The following is a 25288-nucleotide window of genomic DNA, read 5'->3' as shown; positions in this document are numbered from 1 at the left end:
ATGATTTTTCATAAATGCATTCTAAATTAGCCACTCCAAAAAGGACCATGACGAATCCCTGATAAATTGGCACTCTACTAGCGGCGAGTTCAAGTCCATCGTCTTCTTGCTCAAATTACAGTATTTAAAAATCTTTAATAAGCGCAAAATCAGCAGTGGAATATGCCACAAGCCGACCCACTTCAGATGATGCACTCGACTGGGGCGTGTCGGTGATCTTGAAAAGCGCCGACACCTCAACACATCATCATCATCAACATCATCTGCGTCATTGAAGGCCCGAACAGTAGCCGTCAGATGCCAACATTCTTTTAGCCAGCAACGTCTGAGCCAATATTTAAATTAATTGAGGCCTGACTCACGCTGAATTGAAAGGCGAAAAGTCCGCGGCGGAAAATTTACATTCGTTGGAAATGGAAATTGGCATTGCGAAAATCATCAGAACAATGCGCGCTTTTGTCGACTACTTTGTAATCGTTAGTATTGTGAAACATTTTCAAATAAATGAATAATAACTGGAATTACTGCAGGATGAATAACATTTAAGCGGAAATACTCATAGTGTTTCAAGATAAACCGCATATTATATTCCTCCTTAATAATATATAGTAATACACATTTTATTTATTATAAGCTTAGGTATATTTCCATATTTCCTAGAATGCCACTAAAAATAAGGAGCTTATTGATCCTCTTCTATTTTTCTTGCCGTGTATGTAAAAGTTCACCAAATCAACAATTGGTCATTGCTCAATATCGACGTGTGCTCGATTTTTGCCAGCATTCCATTTAACTTAGTTCATGGTAATGAGGCCCAATCAGCGGACGATTAACTGACTAACTAGCCTCGTGATTTCTAAATAATTATGCAAATTTTTGATTTGCAATTGCAATTATTGCCACGTTAATAAGCAGAAGTCTAAGGCAACGGCAGCAGCTCCAGCTCGAAAAAAAAAAACTTGGCAAATTATTCAATCGAAAAATTGTTTTCCAACAGCTGCAAGATCGAACTCAAATCTGACACATGGCGAAAAGAGAGAGATAGCTAGTGTGTGTAAGAGAGAAAGAGAGGTGAGTTGGCGACATTGCCGTTGAAGTGTTGTTGGCCTGGGGCCTCCAGTTGGCAGCTGTCAGTCAGTTTGACGTTTTTGACCAAATCGTGTAAAAACCGTTGAAAACGACAAACGACACGTCGCCGGCAGCTGAAGTCGCCAACAGATGCAAGCTTTTCAATTCAAACTTTTTTGAGATGGCTGCGTGAGTGGAGTGAATATTCATGCAAATCAATTATGAAAACCATGCGATATTCAAAGATTTAGATATGTGAGTAAATATAAGGGGTTTCTGTATTTGTTAGTAATAATATAAAACACAAAATTATATTTAATTGTTTTATTATTGATCTTTATAAATGTATATTTATTTTTAAAATCAATTTAAATGTTTTTAAAATTTTAATTTACAACTACATTTTCATTTAATAGTTTATATTATACAGAGTTTGAATAAATTTGCAATAACATTTTCATTAAATCATATCTTAAAGAACAGATATTTTTTGCTCTCCCATCGCTTATTTCTTCTCAATTTTCATTCGATAATTTCAGACTGATCTTTACGCTTCGTCACTAGATTTTTCAGTCAGCCAGACATTGAGGACTTTTCGTCTTGGCCCCTTGGATCAATTAATTGTTGGCAATGCGCAAGCGCGCGCCTCTCCTCAAAAGTTTGTTTCATCAGTTTGGAAAATGTAAATTATGCTCGGTGGCATTTTTTCCTTTTTAACATTGCTATTGGTACGGCTGCCCCTCAAGTTGCTTTTAATGAGGTAAAACTATTTGCATTTTGATTGACAGCGCTGGAGATTGTTAAAATTGGACATGCGCACGGATGCATATTTGGCAAATGTGATAATGATGCAGGTAAAAACAAGAAGAATTCCGCCAAACAAAAGGTAAAAATACTTTTGTTAGCCTCACAAATTGTATTTTGATTTGAAAGGTGTGGTATTTTTTAATACTTTAAAAATCGTTGTGCTGGCTGGCAGTGTTGTTTCCAAAAAAGGAGTCACACTGCAAATCTAGGTGTAAAGATATTCTTGGCACAGGGTCACACTCAGATTGTTCTAAAAATGTTTTATTCCGAAAAAAGGGGTAAGTACTGAAAAGAAAAGAAGGGGTTACGGAATGTATTCCGCTCGTTTTTTATCAAAGGGTTGGTTAACCATTCCAATGCCACCCCAAAAATCAACGTACACCATTCCAATTGCCGTTTTTTATTAATGTCGCGCACATTGCAGTGCGCATATTCAAATTTGGTGAGCTTCCTTTAAATTGGAAACCTTTCCAGTGCTACAAATTTGTATAAAAGGCAAGAAGACGGCATGACTTTGCAGTCAATCGCATTTTGACGGCGCTCGCGAACGGATCCCCTAAACTTGGAATACTCATCCTTGGATTACACTCAATATTGGATAACTACATTTTAGTTTAAACGTTTGAAAATTAATACATTTTTTATATTTCATAATATTTTTATAAATTTATAAGAATTTTTTAAATTAATTTTATTATTTATTGAGCACTTGGATTGGATTTATTTTCCGTTTTTTGCATTCATTTATATATTTAGCACATATTTAATATGGTTGAGTTTTTTAATTACTTATTTTATTGCACTTTACAGTTCGTTTTGGATAACTCTTCTGCTTCTGATTTCAGCGAATATCATTGCATCAATAGCAACCCAATTTCATCTCAGAGATCTTTATCACTTCTAATTTGCTGTAATTAGCAATGGAAACATTGCAAACAGATGTATACCTAATTTAGTTTGGAGTTTCTGCCTCGTTGAAGGCCTTAAGCAAATACTCAACCGCCTTCGAGTCGAAAAAATGAGATGGTAACAATTTGCGTGCCAAATTGTGAACAGAAGAGCCGGCCGCCTCGAAAAGGCAAAAACTGTTTATGCATTTTGTGCAGCGAGTGCAACAAATTTAATTGTACCGATAGACATGCATTGGCAGTAAAAACCAAAACTAATAATACTGGCGAAAAAACAAAAAACGATGGTAAAAACCTTTGCTAAGTGGCAATAAAAATGCACAGCACCAAAATTTCAACCCAACGACCATGCAATGATATCATTTCGAATCCGCAACGCCCTGCGTGTTGTTAATTATGCTCATTAATTTTCGCTGCTGTCGCTTGCCGGCAACAACAACCATAAGCACAGCAACAACAAAAACAACAACAATAGTTCTTTTAACAACAACAAGGAAATATAGACGTTAACCGGCTGAAGAAGGCAATGCAAAAGATACTCGGATACGCAAAACTGCACCCAAACAAACATCTTTCATTTCGCCTCATAATTTATTTAATATTTCTTTTATTTCATTTTCTATTTTATTATATTTTCGCTACAAAGCGATTTGTTGCCTTCCCCCACCAAAAAAAAACATAACTCACGGTGTGCAACTGTGCATCCAGCAAAGGAAATTAATTTTGAAAAATAACTATAATATATTTAACTTAAAATTTTGGCATAATTTTTCTGTAGTTTACTTTTGCGCCTTGCATCTTTTGTAGCCATTGATTTATGAGCTGCAATCATAAAATGCCATTTGTAGTCTTGATTTTAATTGGAGCTTCCATTTTGTGATTTTGCAGTAGAGAAATTTTGCACGAATATTTCAAGAAAATAGCAAATAAGGAAAATACCATTGATACATGCCTTGCATATAAAAAAATAACGATGCATATAAATCTAATTTAATTCAATTTGCCTGCAAAAATAATTAAATCAGTAATTTAAACTAAATAAAATCTGAGTGCTGCTTTATTACAATTATAAAAAGACAATTCCATTAGGAAAAGTACGTTACATAACATTAAAGGCCCATATGAATTCCCAAGCCGTACTAGAACAATTGCCCATTTAACTACAGTTTCATAATCATTTAGAGAAACATCAGTATTTAGCATATTCATGAGTGAAAATTTAAACTCCAATATAAATATATATAAAAGCGGTCTACACAGCCAACTAAATAGCAAAAGTCATGCAAGCCAGCTGAATTTATACGAAATTCTAAGTATGTATAAAAATTGTCTATGCATAGATAAACTGTGAAGGAGTACACACCGAATAAGCCGGCAGAAAACCATATCAGGTCAGAACCAACCCATCATTATACCGCCCAAGATGGCCTATCTCCCAACCCGTTCATATATATATATGTATGTGCACTTTATAGTAACCGAGTAAGACATAAAATTATGCTAACTATGAAAATTGACGGCTGCCGCTGATGGCATGGAAATTGATAATGACTTGTCGACGACGAAGGTGGTTTTTAGTCCGGGGAGTCGCCGATTAGCATTTAATTCTAATGCCACTTTGACATGCAAATAATGATATAAGCTCACGTAAGCTACATTTTTTGCTCGAGTTATTTATATGTAAAACCGGCGAACACATTTCAAATTTGCACTCCAGACCGCAGATCACGCCCCAAAAAGCTCACTGATGCAGAGTTTAATGGGAATCAGGCATGCAAATCCAACCAAGTCTAATCCACCAGCTTAACTAATAAACACATTAAAACGTAATTTGTTTTTAATACATTTAACAAGAAGAGGAAAATATTTTCAAGTCTGACCATATTCAAGGCACTCAGCCATTAGCTGGTAGCCCACAAGCCATTATTAAGCAACGTAATAACATGTCTGTGGGAATAATTTAATAAATCTACTCCGATCCAGTTACGCTGGACTCCATCGCCTTGCGTGAAGATCTTGGCGCAAACTGGAGCTGCATAAGCCGTAGTTTGTTTAATCACTCTTACAGATTTAGATATGTTGGGGCGTGGCCGTATCTTCTAATGATGTTGCGATCATCTGGGGATTACTTTTTGCATAGTACCGGAACTTATTGCAGTCTATAGATGGGATTAACTAGAACGAAAATGGAAATAATCAATTTATCTTTTTTTTAATCTCCCACAACTCTAAGATAGGCATTAAATGTTATACATATGGAAGATAAGCTTGCCAACAAACCATAAACTCATTATTATAATTACAATTCATGTCTTGAAAATGTTTCCGGCCGTCAAACTTCGTGTTAGAAAACAAAATCCCATATATATGCGTAGGTTGCATAAATAATATTAATATGGCTTTACGCAGAAAAGCCCATTGAAAATGCATAAACTTGAATCTTAACTCAAAACTAATTATAATCGCAGTCAGATCGGTGGCAGACTGAAAGCGCAATTCGTGTGGCACGGTGCATCATGCAAATTTACTAAAGTGTGAAATATTGCAAATTCATGCAGACAGGAGTGCGGGGTATTGGCACCGCAGGTGGCCATCGCATCTAGACCTCCAGACCAATAAATTAACACTCCATTTTCATACAATACTTTTTCCACATAGCATGCAAACTGACCAATGTGGAAAATGCTCGAAAAGCATTTTAACTCAGCCACAATTAGCTATGCATAGGAAAATGCATTTTATTGCTGGTCCAGTTTTGCATTGGGGGCACGCCATGGTCGAGGAAATTAATAAATACAAGGAAAGTAATAAATTTGCAAAAATATTTCAATAAGAGCATCTAAAGCGATAAGTACTGACTTTGGACTTAACCGTCTTAGTAGTTTTAAACCTAGTTAAATACTCTATTTTAATAATTGAAAGAAATGATGGTGCTATGTTGCCCGGCAGCACTCATTTCATCCGGAAAAAAACAGAAATAAAATTAGTGAAGCTTATCGGCTGACTCCAGTCCGTCAGTCCGTGAGACATCCGCAACTCTTCGTCTGCCCTTTCGCCGTTGACAATGCAAGGACATACAACAATGAGCATTAGACATATGTCTGTTCTATCCAGCGATTCCATTTCCAATCTCATCCCCATCAGCCCCCAGCGGAAAACCTACCGTAAATAATAAAAGAAATCGTCTTAGGCACGCATCTCAGGCGGCTGATGGACATTTTCGCACACAGACGTAAGAAAACAGGACATTGGGACAACGAATGCCCCAAAGGACATCACTTTGAATATAAAGCAAGCGAATAAAACACAACACAACACAACAGCGAATGGAATGGAGTGAATGGAATGGACGTGTGGCATAAAAAACACTTCGGACGGAAGGAGAGAAAATAAAAAAGAATTTCTTATTACAGATATTTTGCTTATCTGCAGCAAAACATTCGTTCACACTTCCCACAGGACTTCCACTGGCCTTTCATGTTGGCCAAGGGTGAAACCCAAACCCAGAATCCCAAGTCCAGAATCCCGAATCTCACCCTCCGCCGAGCACACACATGAAACTTGGATGGACACAAATCCGCTTTTATATTTTCAACTGTCAATCGTCGTCGCAATTTCCCCGTCCTTCGTCCTCCGTCGGCTTCACTTTGTAGGTGTTGGAATTATAATCAAAGTCCAGTGTCCAGTACCACCCCCAACCAAAAAAAAAAAGGAAAACACACACCCAGTTCGCATTCCTTGCATTATCTTGGCTCACACACTCGCATGCTGTGTCGAACTTTTCCCACTCGATTTTATTTCATTTTATTCGCTTTTCTTCTTTTTTTGGCCCACAAATTGTAAAGCGAAAAAATTCCAACAAAATTCGTTCTTAATGCCCTCTTTTCACTTGACTGACAGGCTCCACTTTCTTCTCTTCCCAGCTTCCATTGAAAACTCCCCTTTCCCTTTCTTGGAATGGCTGTTTCTTTTCTTTTTGCTTAAATCTTTCTAAAGTTACATTTTCCAAATTACTTTTTTCCTAAAATAGATGCTAATCAAGATAAGATCATGGGCCTTTGATCTAAAGAGAACTTTAGAAATACGTTATATATAAAAGATAGTGGGGAAATCCCATTTAAAATATATTTTAAAAGCTAGTTTCTGGACTATAGTTTATATTTCTACATATATTCCTCAATTTATAAATGAAACCAACTCAGAGTAAACATTCCAAGTACCAAATTTATCAAATTTATTCAAATGGCTGCATATTTGGGTTTATGACAGCGCAGCACATAAATCCAACAATGAGCCACTAAGGGTGGTTCGATGCTAATGAGCCGCGTCCAGGTCAAAGGTCGGGGGTCGGATATGGCGGTATATTCCTTGGGATTTCACCTTTTGTGGTGCGCAGAAAGTTTCGGCCAAAAGCGCCAACAATGAATCACTAGCGGAAGCAGAGAGCCACCAATCCACCAACAACCCACTCGCAGCCTCCAATGAAGCGTTAGAAGTGCCAAGTTTGCAGAAAGTCCTTGGATAGCAGGATATACTAGGAACGTATATCTCCTCCTTGCATGCATAATAATAACAATCATAAAAATTGCGGGCGAAATACGAGGGAAGCACATTATGCATACAATAATCATGGTTCATGGCTTCTTTTGCTGGCAAAAAGTTTTCTGCGGCATTTGAATTTATGACTAATCAAATGTATATAATTTTTACTAGCCAAAGATTTATGGTTGCTGATTTGGTGAAATACATGACTGGACTTCAGTCCTATGTAAAACTAGGCTACCCTTAATTTAAATGCAAATGAAGAGCAGAGTGATTGGGGTTAGCCAGAAGGAAGTTGACATTGAAGGGTGTTTTGAGTTTAGAATTTGAATATAATTTTTAAATGGCGGACTCAAAAAAGGGATCTTAATTGCGCATGTCTTCCCTTTTTTGTGGAGGAACATATTATAAAATGGCTGAATATGGCATTAAGGAATTGCACTTTAATAAAAAAGCACAGATTTTTAGTGTTTAAATAACTTATTATATTATATTTCAATATTTACTTCATTTATGTCTTTTTATGTATAATTTTGTACTTTTTTTTTGGGGAATCCCTCAAGCAATGCAAGCTAAAATCTCTTCATAATGCACAAGGTCCAGAAAATATATGTACATCCAAATGCTTCTAGACGGGGCAAATAAAATCGATTTTGTGTCACTTGCCACGGTGGCATTTTCCTCTATGTGTGCAGCCGGCAAAAAGATAGACTGAACGAGAAAATACTCTTTGCTCTCGGGGGCTTCCCCTTTTCGGAGGTAAAACTTACTTTTTTGGGGTCTGGGGCATTGCTTTGCATGTGCGGGGGTATGGGACATACACATTCGTAAGGGATTGTAGTTGCTGCCTCGGGCAGGAGTTGAAACAGCTTCCAGACTGTGCGTGCAAGATAAGAACTGGGAAAAGAGGAAAAGTCTTGCGAAAAACACGACAAAAGGGGCGTCTGCCTCGCAGTTTCCTGCTGCAAGTGTACTTGTGTGTGTGTGTGAGTTCTGTCTGCCCTGCAGCAGGATATCCGGTTTGCAATGTATTCACACAGACAGTCGGTGGAATGGGTACTGCGATTGGTTTCGGCCATCAGTCGATTGGATAGAACGCTATTAAATAGCATTAGCTCGAAATGTTGCAAATTAAAATGTGTCACTGTAGGTAGGTAAATTAATTCAGATATGTTCATTTCAATTATCAAACTTTTTTCATAGCACCAAAGAGTTAGTATAATAAAGATAACATCAAGCTTAAATAGGTTGTTCGATTAAATATCTTAAAGGGCTTACTGAAAAAGGATTCTAGCTTTTATTATAAAATAATATATGCACCCAACTAGCTAATTGCATCATTCAATGTCTCTGATTTCTATGTAAATTTGATGATCAAATTCCAACTGACAAAAAATAGTAAACAAGAACATTAGAGGAATATAAAAAATAATTTATGTAGCTCGCTTTTAGGCGAAACTATCAATTTACAATGAAGTAAAGAAAGCTTTTTAGACGTAAAGAGCGCAATTTAGCCATTGAATTTTATGCGCAGGCCAGCGTAAAAATTACACAAACAATTACCGAGTGATGACATGCTTTTAGTGATAATGCTTCAAATGTCCCCGGATCTGCTGACCGCAGCAATACCAAAAAAAAAAAAATATAAACTCTCTGGTGGATGCCGAAAAAACAGGACATAAAATCTACAGCTGCATAAAAGCCTCTTTCGATTAACATAAAATTAGCATTCCAATTCAATTTATTTTTATATACGGCCTGCCATTTCCCCCCTTTCTGGACAAATGGGTTGAAGTTATTTACGCGATTTCGGCCGCCTTTCCATTTGCTACCAAACAACAAGAGGCGAGAGCCAAGGCAACATTTACATTCGCAAAATGTGGCTAAAAAAAGAAGAGGGCTAAATTCATGGGAATCCTCGAGTGTGTGTGTGTGTGTGCTTGTGTGTGTGGGAGGGTGCCGGGAAATGTAAGTGGTCATAATAATAAAAATAATGATGCCAGCAATAAAGCTGATTCAAGTCCTCTCGGCGGGAGTCCAGGAGCGAGCTGGTTATTGGCTCGATAGGCCTGGAGTGCCGGCGACGATTTGCGTAAAAAATGGCAGGGTCCTTGCGCAGATAAAAAAGCAAACACCAGCAAACGAAATGGCAAAGGCCGGAAAAGCAGCTCGAAAAGGCCGAGGGGAGAGAGTGGAATTGGTCAAACGGCATGGCCAAGGAAATTTTCCTGCGAATCAGCGTATTTTTCATGCTGCAGCGATTATTCACCACTGTGTCGGAAGGAAAGTGCACTGAAAATAAGGATATTGGTAGTTAATTTAGTAAGTTAATGGAAATGCAAATATTCGAGTATTGATTATAATTCAGTATTTATATTTAAAGTAGTCTAAATATAACATTTTTTAATGGCCAGATGCACATAGAAATTTCTAAATTCTAGATGCATAAATATTGTGTTATTAATAGGCTAAACATAATTTTTAATTATTATAAAAATACCTTAAAAATTCATAAAACGATTGTATGTTTAAAGACAATTTATCATACATTATTTTACACCTACAATTTTTTATTTTTCGCTGTGTACAGGACATACCGTCCCACCCACTCAAACCAGCAACCCGTGCGCCTCGTACATCTCGGTAAAGTGTCATAAATTCATAATAACGCAAATAAGCACCGGCACTGGAAGAACGCAAAACTTATCGGAGGCATCTAAATCGGTGGGACCAGCAGCGACGGAATCGGCTAAAGCCGTGGCCAAAGGCATCCTGCCAATAACAACATCGATGGGCTCGTCCTGTATATACGTTTGTGTATGGCGGCAAATACGTTTTTTACGACTTTATGCTAAGCACTTTTTATGCATAAAAAGCAAAAAAAAAAGAAGAAAAAAATATCAGCAGGAGGCGCAGGGAAAACAACCACCAATGGACCGAAGATGATGGGAAAACCACCACGCAGACTCCACCGCACCACCAGCAACAGACATAACCGTTATTTTCCTCTCGGACGGGTCCTTATTTATGCGTTTTTTAGTATGGAAAGCACAAGGATACACATACACGCGCACACACCCAAAGATATCCTTTCAGCATCGCGTATGTAAAGAACAAGTGCGCTTTTGCCTTTTATGCCTTGGGTAATATATTGAAAATAGCTGTCCAGCGTAATAAAATGTATCTTCACTTGAGTGTTTGTGTGCGCAAGGACCTCTCAGTGCCGCTGTGTGTGTGAGCGTTTGTATGCATACCAATAAAACTGCCAAATGTGAAAAGCAAAAGCAACGGACACAAACAAAACTCAATTTGCTTACTCAGTCACAGTGGTCACAGACGCAGAATTACAATTTATTACAATAATGTATTTATTTGTACACTCTGAACATTTTAATGAATTTTTATAAAATATATTTCAAAATTGATTTTATTCAAACTATCTTAAGTAACAAATGTACATTTAAAAATACAAAATATATTATTTTTATTCAATGATTAGATTGAAGCGTGTCACTGTCTTTCCTCTTGAGTCACCCTCTTCCTTTTTGGTTTCATCCATTGTCATCATCCATTTGTCCATTTGGCAATCTCCCTGTCTGAGGCTATGTTTTTGAATTGCTGCTCAATGAAATTGCATCGATGATTATGTTGATTTTTCCTACTATTTCTTTCTTTTTTTGTTCAATTTTGCTTGGCTCTTCAATATTGCTTTTTCTATGCCATTTCAAGCTGCAACTGTTTTTATGTTCATAAATAAGAAATGCTTTTATGTAAGAAGTTGAAATAAAGCAAATGGAAATGCGATGCTTTGAATAATTGATGGCATTAAAACTATCGAGCAGAACAAAGAAATATCTTCACAAAATGCGTCATGAAAAGCGATAAATTTTGGTTTTATACAAATGAAAATATTTAAAGGGGTTTAGAGTCTAGGAAAATGGTTGCTTATAAATAGATCTTATTTTGAATTAATCAAAAACATCAAGTTAAGCTTTCTGCTGCTTTATTTTTCTAACAGAATGTTAATTTCACAGATTTTCCTCAAAAACACCCCCATTTATGAAAACCCCACGCACATATGCCAACTGCACGTAACTAATACAAAATAGATTTAAATTCCATTTGGGTCGCAAAAGGGCACTCAGTACAAATCCCCCAAGAGACCGAATTGGGTGTAAACAAAAATTATTCCCTAAGTGTTTTCCATAAAAAAAATGCTTAGCAATGCAAGGAATGTGTCATGTGGTAAAAATTGCGAATAATTCGAAACATTTTTGAAACGCTAGATAAATGCGAATATTTCAAATAAATATTGATCTTCGAGTGCGTAACGAATGGACAACTTCATTTATGCGAGCGAGTAATTTTATTTTTCTAATGTAAAACGAATTCGCAATTCATGCTCAACCCTCTGGTGAAGTCTATTTTTCCCCATGTCCACAAAATGTATTTACAAACAAAAAGGCCAGAGGTCCATGAAGGTGGAAACAATCTAGCCGCAAGAATAAAGTAAAAAATTTTCAAATGTCCAACATTTTCGAGGGTGTCTGGCTGCAAATCCCACATGAAAGATTACCCAGAGAAAAACCCCTTAAAACCACTTGATGCCAGACGCACATATGTACATGGACAAGAGGGTAGAAAAAGATGAATAAAATGTAAAAAATATCCTCAAAAAATGTATAATTTTTGTGTGTGTGTGTTTGTGTGGCCACAGGCGAGTTTTTCCATGTTAACAGTGTTGTTTTTTCCGCCTTTACGAACCCACAGGGGCAGCAAGAAGGGGAATTTTGACATGTTATTATGCTGAAATAATTTTATAATTTATTTATTTTTCTTGTGCCCTCATGTGTTGCCTTTGTGCTCAGCTCCGTTCGCCATTCGTTACGCCTGCCATCTTCCAGGGGACTAGCAGATGACATCTGAGTAAGCTGCTCCATTTGGGGAGTCCTTATTCCTGGTGGCACATCCCGACATCCGTCGCCTCACATTGTTGCTGAATGGAGAATGCTGATGGCAGCATCGCACTGACATTTCCGCATTTCCTGTTTTTCTTGTCTGCAAACCACGCAAAATTCTTGAAAAAATTGAATAGCAGAGATATACAGAAAAATATTCTTTTGAAGGATACATTTTTATAAATATATTTTGTACAATGTATATTATTTCGATCTTCAAAAGTTTGTAGAATTTAGAAGAGGAATATTGTTTTTATTCGCAAGTGTTTCAATTTTATTGGAATAAAATTTACAAAATATATAGATAAATAAAAGTAGCTTGAGTAAATGTAATGAAATGTAGAGTTCACAATGTACTACTTCGTTACATCGAGTTCTTACAAAAACCTCGTCTTTATTTAAGTTTTTCCCAAGAAACCTTTTATTAAAACGACCCTTCTCAAGGTTTTGACATACCAAAAGAAGCCATAACTTTTCAAATCAAATTACCAACTCTACTAAGCAAACCAATTCCATACGCAGCATTACGCAATTGAAAATCGAATTGTGTTTTCATTTTCCATTTCAGGCCGACGCAAAATGTTCACAACAAATTAGATTTTACAATTCCAGATATGCGGCCATAAAAAATTGCATTTATGTGTGAGGAAACGAATCGAACCCCAGAGCACGATAAAAATGAAACTCCCATTGATTAGATTGGGCAGACCAGGAGGATGTTTTGCTTTTTGGCAATGGTGAAAGTTTTTGGGGAGTTTAAGTGGCCGCTTGTCGGAAATTTACATAAAGTCAATCAATCATGGCATTTGCCAGAGCCATTTTGCATGTGAGACAGACACTTGTGAGATTCCATTAATATGAAGTCCGGTGGTGGATTCCGTACTCTGGACTCGCCTGTCTCGAGATTAGCATTTCGTCGCTCATACGCCCCGGTGGCCCGGTGGCTCTGGTGGCTCTGGCGGCTCCGGCATGAGCTTGCATAATAAACGAGGACGTTGTCCTCGGCCCCGCCGAAGGGTGTCATGATGAATGACCGAGCTGTCCCCGGGTCTCTTCTGGTCCGCACTTGATCCTTCGCCATTGTCCGGCTCGCAGGACCATCATTTTTCATGCGTTTAAAAAAGAAGGAGACGTAGGCGAGGGGGTGGCCACAAATAGAAAATAAAGCAACAGTATTCGCAACAGTAGCTGAAAAACTGTTCAAATTTGATTTACTCACTTGATTACTCGGCGGCTGGCGACGATGCGGGGAATTCCCCTGTTCCGTTCACTTTGATTTACCAATGTATCGTTCGGATGGGTGGCCCCCAAGGCCATTGTTTGCCCAATTGTCGAGTGGCGTGTAATTTGCGTAAAAATGTCATATTCATATTCGGCTGGAGCTGCTGATGTTGATTGATGAGCCAGCAGCTCAAGTGGCAAGAGCCTCGAATTATTCCAAGAGCTGAGATACTTTAACGAAGAAGGTTAAAGATTGAGTTAGTTTTGGGTTACCGCACGGAAATTTGTAGTATTCATAAAAGTAATGGGATGAAATGTTTATGATTATTTGGGTATAAGCTTAATATAAAAGCCTACAAGTTTGTAATCCTTTAAGAGTGAATGTAAAGTTTTTTTTAGGCTTTCAAATGACATTCTATATACATAAAAAACAACCATACAAAACATACATCATAGGCCCCTGGCAAAACAAACACAAGAAAATCAAATGAAAATTTTCCAACGCAGAAAACGAAAGTTTGACTGGAGGGTCCTTGTGAATTTGATGTGCGTTTGTGCCAGGAGCAGAAGCAGCAACAAGAACTTTTGACCCCAAGAACAGAGGGCCAGGAAAATAGCGCATGGCAAAACTTAATTTAAAATTTAGAAACGAAAGCTACACCCGAAATGCTCATGTAAGTCCTAAAAAGAACACACGCCTGATTGGCACGCACATGACACAAGCAGAAAATATATAAATATATATAGAAATGCGTATATGTGCCACATACCACACACAATAAAAAGTCAAATATTTGACGTTCTGTTTCAACTTTCTATTTGGCATTTCGTTCTTCGCCACTTTTTTGTTCATTTTAAAAGAAAGCTGAAAGAATGTTTGGGGTACTGCCGCCACCAGCAAAGTGAAGAAATTGACATATATACACGAAAGTGTGTAAACTGTCTTATCTGGAGGCAAAAAACACACTCGAAAGCCATCCTTATCCTGGAAAACTCCCCGTTCATTTCCCACTCTCCTGCCATTCGACACTCGTGCGCCCATTGAAGTCTGTGCTAATTTCTACGCATTTTCCTCTGCCATTGACTTTGCTTGCGTGGGTATAAAATGAAAAATCCAACTTGATTACTCAGGCATTCAAAAGGCATTTTGATTAGTCGAAAAGTGGCACGGCTGACGAGTGGAGCTGCCATTTCACTTTTATTTCGAACTTTTGATTGGGGGAGAAAATGGAAAATGGAAAAGGTTTTTAGCCAGCAGGTTAATACTTCAAAGCTGTTTCGATTTTCAAGGAATAAAAGGAATTTGGTATCGAGATTGTTCTGGTCTTTAGTAATGACAAATCAAGGTTATACAATTATTTTCAAATAGATTAGATTGCTAAATTAAATGGTTTTTATGTTCAAAATGGGTTTGATAAAGTTTCAAATAGCCTTATTATTTTAATTATTATTTTTATAGACTTGTTGTCTTCTATTTATTTTCATGATTTCTATTTCCCCTTTTAATTACATACGATATTACAAAGTTTTAGCAGTATTTATCTGGCCCAATTTAGAAGTTGTTAAATTTCGAACCTTAAATAAACACAAAAAAAGAAAAACGCCAGAGTTGCCAACTTGAGTTGATCAGCATTGAAATTAAACTGATTTCTTGTTTCTTCTTATTTAGTTTGGTTTTGTATCTCGTATTTTATATGCAGGAGGGCATATATTGGCACAAGACAAATAATCACAGCACCCATTCCCAACTTTGTCCAGTGTCTCAGTTTAGTGTAAATAGAATGTTGCAAAATTTTGCCTCTTTTTTATTTTGTGCCGAATTCGAGAGGATGAGATTGCTGTGGGTCTTCGAGGTTCTTTCCCTGTTTGCCACGGTTCGTTGCACGTTGCCACTGATTGGACACATGTCCGCAGTGAAAAATCTACGGTCAGGTACCTCCCAACTAAACCGGAAGGCGGCACGTGTGTGGGCGGTGAGCGGTGGGCGTGGCAGCCATATAATGAGACATTTATTTAAAAAGAACATTCGAACATTTTTGATGGGCCATATCTTGGCTTGTCAAGCTCCAGGGCAGACATTTTCCTCACCTCCACCGCCTTTTTTCATTTGAATGGAGGAGGTGTATGGCAAAAAACGTGTCCTGCCTTTTTAAGCAGCACAAAGGATATGAGCCATTAAATTAGTTAATTTGGAGTGCATTTCATTTTAAATAAGTGTTGTAAAGGGAATAAAAAAGCGACTGATAGAAAAGTTGCAGACACATAAACAGAATCCAAGAGATGCTGAGAATGTTAAATTGTTTAATAATATCCCTGTGACAAGGCCTATGTACTTAAATGCTTTATATATGTATTACTTATATGTGTACCTTCATGATTTTTGATAAAAGTTTATTATTTTGGCATGTACAAAACTTACAACCCAAAAGTCAAAGTCCAAATCATGCAATATTTCCATTCCCTTCTTTTAGCCGATTCATAACATTCGTAGAAATTAATATGAAATCAATCATGTATAATTTTCATTCACGTTATGCCGATTTGCTTTCGTCGATTTGCCGGCTCATCGTCGCCATTGTGTTAATGGAAAAGTTATGCTTTTCGCAGGAAAAAGAGTTGAAAATTCCAATTTTTGTCATGCTCATCGGGGGAAAGTTTCCCGGTAATTTGAGCAGGCCAAACGTTAACCCCTTATCGCCCCCGCAAGCATTCATTAACTGCCCCCAGAGCGTAATTAATCTCTTTCGCGCAGAATTTCCTTCGCAGCCACGTCTTGGGAGAAAGTCACCCCTCAAAGTGGCAGTTGCATGTTGTAAATTAGATTTTCGTCCGTCATGACAACCCTCGTGCGAGGGTTGCTGCAGCATTTGAATGCAAAACTGCTTTTGGTCATTAACCTGTCTGAAGCACTTTGCTGCAAAACTTCTATTAGAATTCGGTTCGTATTCGAACTCGGATTTCTTCCCCCAAATGTGAGATGGCTACAGCAAAATGCTTTCAGCTTCCGAAGTTTTGCAACCCCAAAGTCCAGAGTTTCCACGCTGTCACGATTCCAAAGCGGCGCCATTTTTGGCTCACGCAAAACTTATTAATGAACTTTAAGCAGACTACAAGGAACGGGCTATAATGGCCACACAAAAGGGTTAAGCAAGTGTTAAGGGCTTTTGGGAGGGGAAAATCATCAATCATATTTCCTGCATAGCTGAATCATTTGTGCCGATCAGTTGGGGTTACTTAATGGGTTTATTTCAGGAAGAAAACTGTGGGAAACTTACTCAAATGAAAATGAAATGAAAATTTACCTGGAGGTGATTTTCAAAATATTAAAATAGTTTTAAAAAGGTAAATTTTAAGAAAACTGAAAAACATTGAAGAAGATGAAAATGCATTTATATGTAGCACTGATTATTAATTTTTAAATTGGAAAAATCAAAATAAAAAACATGCTTACATGCGATGTCCAACAAATCCCAAGACGGCAATTTCTGTGTGTTCCAACCTCATCTGAAGAATCTTGCAAATACATTTCGTGTATCCCCAGGCTCAGCGTGCAAATAAATCTTTTGGATCTTTGTAAATGCGAAATGCTTATTTTTATGCGTTTTCAATGCCAATTCCATGGCAAAACCAACAAAATCACATGGAAATAATGGAAAAGCAATTTCCATTTCTACAAGGGAGGCAGTGAGACACAAGAGCAGCGGATACAATTCCCCAGCAGCGATTTGACCATTAAAATTATACCCACAGGACGAGCTGGCATAAAAAGCAGAGGATGCGAGGTGTTCAGGGGACTGTCTATATCTCCAACTTGAATATGAAATCGTTTGGAAATAGCCCAGCGACCAAATTGGCATTTGGAAAATTGCACAACGACAGAAGAAGATGTTTTGAAAAGAGTTTCCTTTATTCTTTTCCTTTTTTTGGTTGGTCACATTTGGGTTCTCGTTAACTGCGTGGGCGGTGGAGTAAAAGTTGGAAGAACACTGGGGTACGTAACTTCCTTACGTGTTGGCTGGTCATATTTTAGAAACTAATGTGACATTTCGATTATTCGATTGGATTTAATGTGTTTTATGAGTTTTACGCGCTCCAAACGTTTCGCTTTCTCTCCCACAGAGTGCGTGTGCTCGTTGAAAGGGATGACAACCCTGGCAGGAGCGGTGCGCACAAATGGTTAGGCCCTGTCATCGCCTAACTGTGCAATGAGAGAAATGTTGCCTACAGAATGAACGAATCCTTCGGTGGACATTTTAATTTGTTTTCCAACTATAATAGTGCATTTATCTATTCATAAAAAACATTTTAGAGCAACAACATTCTTAAGATACAATTATTTTAAAGCTATAATATAATTACCAGTATCTCACACTTGTTGTACACATTCCATCGACAAAAGTTACGTAATAAAAAAGAATAATATGCAATTATTTTAAGGATTCCTACATGCAACACGTGTTTAAACATATTAAGCTGTAGTTGTAGATTAGAATACTTTTGAAACGGAAGTTTTCATTTGGTGCCTCAAAATAATTTGAAATTAAACAAAATAATTTATCTGGCTCTTAATTTTTTGTTTATTGGCAATAAAATCCAAATATAGACCGCAATATGTGTACTTGCCAGAATTCACTTATGCAGCTCCCCATCATCGTCACGATCTCAGGATAAAGAAACCCCAAAAAAAGTGGTCATTTCCCTGAAAGTTCCCCCTGACTGACCTCAACTCAGCCTCCACCCCCCACCCACTGGCAACTGCCACTCAAAGTTTAACTCATTTGTATGCCAAACAGCAACAGAACTAAAAGTTTTTTCATGTGCCTCCCCCACTTGGATATATATTTATTCCCACTTTTTCCCTCATCTCTTTTTGCGCCGCTCGGCACTTATTACTTATTACTGGACGCAGGGCAAGGGAAAAGCCCTAGACATGCGAGACATGGAAATTCATCATCAAAAATGAATAATGTCTACACTTAATGCGGCCCTGGATGTAGCAGACTCGAAACCGAACCCAAACTCCAATCCCCAGTAGTTTCTTCCCTTGGACACTGAGGATAAGTCGCATCGCACCCTGCTGAATCGCAATTCGCACCCCATCAAATGGCGGGGCGTGAAGCCAATGGAAGGCAATCCGGCAATCCCGTGCAGATCGGAGATGGGTCCTGCGGAAGGTCCTTTGGGGGGGAAAACGGTTTCTTGAATATTAATTGTGCATATGTAGACGAGGCCGGGATGAAAGAAACCCCCAGCACAAAGGGGAAACAAATGCGCAGACTTACGAATGCAGGCGACGTGCATGGGTACTGCCAGGATTGATGCAGTGTGTCCTGACATTGCCAATGGGAGCAGGAGTCCTCAGATCTCTGAGTCAGAATCTAATAGATTTCTGCCAAGTGTCGAGATAAAAACATAATGCGAAGGCGGCGGGCTGTCAAAGGGAAATTACTTATGCGATCCGGAAGTTTCGAAGCGAATGATGAGTAAGTCTCTCAGGGGAACTCCAAGTTGGTATGGACCAATGCATTAAATACCTTTCGAAACTTTAATTGGAAGAAGAATTAATTTCTGTAAAATAACTATCGAAGATAACTAACAAAAATATGTCGAAATTAAAGCAAGATTTAGTTTATAAATTTTACTATTTATTTTGAATGCTTCATTAACATGTAGAAATTATACGAAAAATGTTGTTATTTTTAACCAAATCTAAAGAACTATTTCATTTTGTTCCCAATGAAGCACAATTTGTTGCGCCTTCGTGTTGCAATCATTCAACAATTGCGACACTTATGATTATGTGCACGCCCTCAAGAGCCGTCAACCCCAACCAAAATCAGATGATAGATATCCACAGGATAGTATGGTGAAAAAAATGTGGCTGGTAAACAACCCCAAATAGCCAAAAATATTTAGCCATAATTTCCGACTAGACTTATCTATATCTACTGGGCAAAAAAAAAAAAACTAAGCAAACGCCACATTTAATGAGCTTTGAAATTGTTTTTTTGGTTCATGTGCGCCTAATTTAGTTCTGCAAAATGAAAACCATTGCAAATGGAAGAGAGCGCCACAAATCAGGAAAAGTTGTTGTTCCATAATGCTAGTCATAAATTATGGGCAATTAATATGTAACACGTTAGATTCGAATTCGATTGAACAGCCTCTAATGGCCAAGTCCTTTGGCCATTTGTCAGCCTGGATTTGGCCATAAAAAAGCAACTGATATTGCCCCAAAAGGCCTACTCCTTCACTTTCGCTGTCTGTGCCTTCCAGATAAATCACCATTAAAAAAAGGAACGCGTTTCGCCACGGACAATCCGCTGGCCAAGGGACATAAAATAAAATTAACTTAAAAAGCAAATTCACGCAGACATATTTTATGTGGCAATGTCCAATTCGGCTTTGTTGGCTCATAACTCAACGAGCTAATCCTTTAAATAGGACATTCATGTTATCCTGCCTAGACGTTGCGGCCATTAAAATTAAATTTATATCTAAAAAAGCTACGCAGATAGTCAACTGTCGCTCATATTGATATTTATGACATTTGCAATGCATTGTAAATCCTATTGGATTGTTATTAATGCTTATACGCGTATATGTTTTTTGTTTACTTGGCGCAAATCAGGCAGTTGGATTATGTATTTTTTTTAGGAAAAAAAATATTTGTTTTTTGTTTATTATGCTGCAAGTATTAAGTAAAGCATAAATTATAAGTGACATTTATTTCTTAAATTTTACCAAAACTTAAGAAACTAATGCGATTTTTGCTGTATTTTTTGCTTATTTTAATATTTTGATTTCTAGTTTTTTTTTAAAAAAATTGCATATATTTACACTGACTAATTTCTTACAATACCAACTCAATTTTAAATTCATTACTTTTTATCATTTTTTCCTTGTACTTGCCGCAGGATTTTGGCAAGGACTCTCTCATCCCCAGCAGCTGTTCAAAAATCCCACGCAGTAAAAATTCGTGAGGGTTGATTGGAAAGTTTTTGAGCCAGCCAAAACTTATTGGACGCTTTCGCCTTTACGTTTGACATTTTGCCCTCTAAAAAAAATGTTTTGCTTAAATTGTTGAAATCCGCTTATGGCCCTTAAAGGACCTCGGCCATTTTGTGTGTCCCAGCACGTTTTGTATTCAGTTTCGAATTTCGTTCGCCATTCGAAAATCAAATTGATCGGTTTAAGTTCTATACTAAGCTACTTAAATGTCCTTAAGTTTCTATAAATGTAAGATGAGCCTGTTTAATGTGCTTTAAGGATGTTTCTCCTTTTATCAGTAGCTATGTGTTCTCTGTACACTATTTCCCACTCCATCGGCAACCAAAATCGATAATATGCAAATATTTTTTGCATCCCCCACACACACGCGCGTAAAACAAACATAAACGTGGCGAGTCCTGTGTCCTCTAGCCTCCCCACCCCCTTCCCCCAACCAAACTCACACACACAAACTAAATAACTAAATACGCATTAGCATCCTGTCGGATTTTCCTTTATTATTGCCACGGCCGTCGGCGAAACGAAAGGAAACGAGATGCGTGGGAGGCAGGCAGGCGTGGCACGTTGCACGCGCTGCTCCTGCGGCACAGTGTTGCAAAAGCAATTTTACCCCGGATTTTTGGAAAAGCGTGAAAGAAAATAATAGCAAATACCTATCAAGTTCAAAAACACTAACAACTTAGTGTTCATTTTTCACTATATTTTATTTGAAGTTGGTCAATAGCATCTTTCCACAAAAAGTCATAAAACCCTTAAAAAAGGTGTAATTTCTTTACAGAGTTTTCCAGACTGCCAAATTAAATAAAAAACATTTTGACAACATTGCCCCACTGTGCAGTACCCAGGAAAATACCAACGGTCCAAATGGCAACAAATTCAAACGAACTTGTATGCAGAGTGTGACTGAAAGCATTATTAATAGAGAATGTCGGCGGCTAAACTCAACCACATATACCGAAAGCACTCACATACACGCAAAAGGGATATAAAAGCAATAAGGACATTCATCTTCATAATTACGGGCAGCGAAATGAGGAGAAAGTGCGAGAGGAGACGCTGTGGGATGCGCAGAGGAGGAAATTCAAATGAAACGCAAAAGTTTTGCATATGCGGTGGGGATGTGTATGCTGCCAAGGGAGTTGGGTAGTTCCGCCTACACAGAAGAAAAAAAATCATGATTTTCAGAATCACAAAACTTAAAAATCAAAACTTCACAGGAGAGCAAAATACTTGTGGGATTTCAAGTACATCTGAAAATTCACAGCTAGACAAGGAACTTATGGTAGTTTTAGTTTATTCTTAATCTGAAATTACATAAGATATTTTCTAATTTTCAATATTTTCAAAAAATGTGTTATTTGTTTCCTTTTTCGCTCAGTATGTGCTTGACCAAATGGGCGTCTTATGGAAATGACAGTTAAGTCCGCCAACGTTGGTCACCCTAATGAATGCCGTTGCCAGCATTTTCGCCCCCCGAATGCAATCAAATGGAAATTGTTAAAGAAATGGAAGAAATGCCAGAGAGCCAGAGAGAATGGGCGAAAAGCACGATTGAGTGGATCGCAGGACTTTTGGCATTTCACGAGGGTGCAACGCATCGGTCTGCACTAATTACGCACCAAACATGTCCGGCAAATCGCAAACCTTTGAGTGCCGCAAGCGAAAAGGGGCAGTTTTTGGGGGGAAAAACTGGTCTTGCGTTTGCCGAATGTTTTTCTCTGCCTGCTGCAATTTAAATGAGACGTTGGCCAAATGCGAGGGTGTCGCCTGCAGTCGCTGGGTGAAAGTGGGCGGGGCGGGGCTGGTCAGTGGAATTAATTCTAATCCCGAACACGTTCCATTGCGAACGAAGTGGTCAGTTGCAATATATAAATATATATAATTGTATATACATACATATGTATATGGAACTCCTCAGTGGAGTCTCAACTGGTCGAGGGTGCGTCGATCATTAGCGTGATTTCTTTCCGCTTTGACAAGAAAATCAGAACGCTTCAATGAACTCCAACACGAAAAAAAAAACAAACAAAAAATGGAATGCCTTAGTCGAATGGTGCGACTATTAGATACCCGTTAGCCAGCTGAAGAAAGTTGGCAAGCTGGTAAGAGTTGAATATATTTCAAATCTAAACTTACTAAAGGTAGCAAGCAGGGTATCAGCAAGGTACTTAACTAAAAGATGCACCAAAGAGTTGAGAAAATGCAAAAAGGTGGCAAACAGCAATGCGACTATCAGATACCTGTTACTCCTCAAAAATTCTTGTGAAGGCTTAGCGCTATAACAGGAAATGCTCAAAAGCAGTTACAAATTTGGCAATAATTTATGTTTATGCTTTATGCTTAAAAATAGCTTTAATCAATAGATAAAACGTTTTAGATTTAGAAATTGAGCAGCAGTTCTATATAGCTATTTAAAAAAAAAAAAGAAGTAAATTATAAAAATTAAAAAATTGTTAAGGTTATAAATTTCTTTTTAATTTAAATTAATTGCTATATATATTTTTATAAAGACTCGGTTTTGCCAATCGCATTTAAGTCGTTTGAATTCGCTTAGATTCGTTGAAATTCGCTTCAAAATCATTAGCAGAGAAGCGAACCAATGTAAAATGTATGTATATGTAAACTTGTTGGTACGGTACTTCGCTGTGAGTTTAATGATTTTTTGACTTATTTCCGCAGAAAAAAGGTCACTACTGCAGTTATTTTGCAAATAAGAAATTTAAATAAATTAGATGAGAATGATAGATATGATATGATATAATAAAATAAAAATAATTACATTTTTTGACCAGAACTTATTATAGACATTATATGAAAGGCATTATATAAAAAATTAATTCCTACAACAATGAAATACAAGTAGAGTGGTGCAATCGCATCAGTATAACTTAGTTCTAAAGTTATATGTTAGTGTTAAATCCATTTTCGAAAAATGGAAAAACGAGCGCCTACGTTGCGCTAGGGATTTTTAAGCGATATTTACACGATATCGTATATTGCACGACAATCGCCTGCATGTAGAACTCAACAATCGATAGTTGTATTTAGCAGAGAACCAAACCAATTAATGCTAAAATATCAGTTTTAAACAGCATAGTGTGGCCGCTATGTGTGCCAAAAATCCCGTATTCAGTATTTGGTATTATTATTTGATATTATATTTTTATTGGCATTTTGAGTTGGGACAAAAACGCAAGGCAAGTTGTTGGTCTTTTTCGCTGTCTGCAGACGGTTAAAAAGTAAAAGAACGCAAATCGAACGCGCCGCGAACGTATTGCAAAATCGCTTAACTCGCGGCGCCCTTGAAATCGAGGAGGAAAAGCGAAAAAAGGCTGCGAGAGCTAGCGCAAAATCGAAGAAAAAACTGTGTATGTGCGTGCGTGTGAGTGTATGAGTGTGACGTGTGCGTCGCTGTGTGTGTGAGCGAGCTGGCATGCAGATGTAGAGATGTGTGTGTGCGCTGCTGCTGCGGCTGTGTGTGCGTGTAAATTGAATAAGAAAACGGAGCACAAATGGCACTGATGGAAAATTTATATGTGCGCTGAAAAATTAATTTATTTGCAAAAAGCCAAAGAGCTGCGAAAAGTAAAGTGACAAGCGGAGAGATGTGCAAAATCGAAAGAACGAAAAATTGTGGATTGCCGACTCTCTGCAGATTTTAAAGAGAGTGGCAGCGAAAGAGAGACAGAGAGGGTTTGTGTATGTGTGGGTGTGAGCCGCCTTTGCCAGGAAAACTAAAAAGAAAAAAGTCCCTGGCGTTAAAATTTGCAACAAAAATTGTTGAATTCGATTGTTTGCTTTCCGCAGTTCGGCGTTTCGCTTTTTTTTTGCACAAAACTTTTTTTCGCCAATTTTTCATGCACGCTTTTTCGTTTATTTAATACCTCTCTCTTTCTCCCTCTCTCGCTCTCATTTTTTCGCGCTCTCCGAATCGACTCTCTCGCAGTGCTCTCCGCTTTTTGCTTGTGCACAGCCAACTGTCAAAACTGTCATTTACCTTCCTTTTGTCCGATTAGCAAAACGCAACGAAAAACTAATATCCCATCCAAATTAAAATCGTGGCCGTTCGCTTGTTTTAAGTTTGTTGTTTTACGCCGAGAAACACAGTAATTTTAAATTGTTTGACATACGCGTAAGTGTGGTAAAAATGTAAAAGAGAGGCCTTTGCCTCTTAGTGCAACAAATCGATCAGAAAGTAACCAATAAAAAAGCAAAGCAAATCGAAACATGTTTCAAAACGAAGGAAAAATCAGAGAAATTCAATGAAACAAAAGTGCAAAACAGTCGCGTAATTGTTGGTGTGTGTGTGTGTGTGTGTGTGTCAGCGTGTGTGCCCATCCTTTTGGTCTGCTTCTTCACTTTCGCTCAGTTGTTGTTGCAGCTTGCACTTTGTACCTTAGATTTTCCCATTTCCTCTTTCCATTCCCATTTCTCCAAAACAGCTGGCCAAGCATTTGATTAACTCCAATATTCCTTCGTTTTCTACTGTATTTTATGTGCCATTTGCCTTTGTTTATAATGTCAGCTGGCCCGGCATTGTTGTTTATTTTCTGTTCTGCTTCGCCTTGATTGTTTAGTCAAGTGTTAGTTTTGTTTTTGTGCCATTTTGCAATTTTCTGCTTATTTGCCATCCGATATTATGGGGTAATTTTTTTTTTTTCATATGTGATTTTTGGTAGAAATTCGTATAAAAAATTGTGTGTTTTGTTTGGTTAACGGTAACTCGAATTACACACAAGTGTTTAGATTTATGGATACGTATTAAATAACAGC

At 37.7% G+C, this 25288-nt stretch overlaps 1 protein-coding gene and 1 long non-coding RNA gene across 5 annotated transcripts in view; both read left to right on the top strand.

The window, feature by feature from the left end:
* The first annotated feature begins 2368 nt into the window (after positions 1-2368).
* LOC27208532 lies at positions 2369-10823 on the top strand. Its single transcript, XR_005544204.1, has 3 exons — positions 2369-4174; positions 5974-9647; positions 9916-10823. It is a non-coding gene; the product is annotated as an uncharacterized LOC27208532 (long non-coding RNA).
* A 12845-nt stretch (positions 10824-23668) lies between these two features.
* The window catches only part of LOC6732105 (protein bunched, class 1/class 3/D/E isoforms), a 90725-nt gene continuing 89105 nt past the window's right edge, over positions 23669-25288 (top strand). For 2 of the 4 annotated variants that reach the window (XM_039298367.2, XM_039298370.2), the window contains exon 1: positions 23671-23883. The gene's annotated coding sequence lies outside the window, so the exon portion shown is untranslated. Of the gene's footprint in view, positions 23884-24517; positions 24648-25288 lie in introns of those variants that run through there. The other 2 variants (XM_016178352.3, XM_016178350.3) reach the window with 2 other exon arrangements.

The sequence above is a fragment of the Drosophila simulans genome, chromosome 2L, assembly GCF_016746395.2.
Source record: "Drosophila simulans strain w501 chromosome 2L, Prin_Dsim_3.1, whole genome shotgun sequence".
In the NCBI taxonomy this organism is placed as follows: domain Eukaryota; kingdom Metazoa; phylum Arthropoda; class Insecta; order Diptera; family Drosophilidae; genus Drosophila; species Drosophila simulans.
The sequence above is the reverse complement of the archived record's forward strand: the minus strand, read 5'-3'. Positions and strand labels throughout refer to the sequence as shown.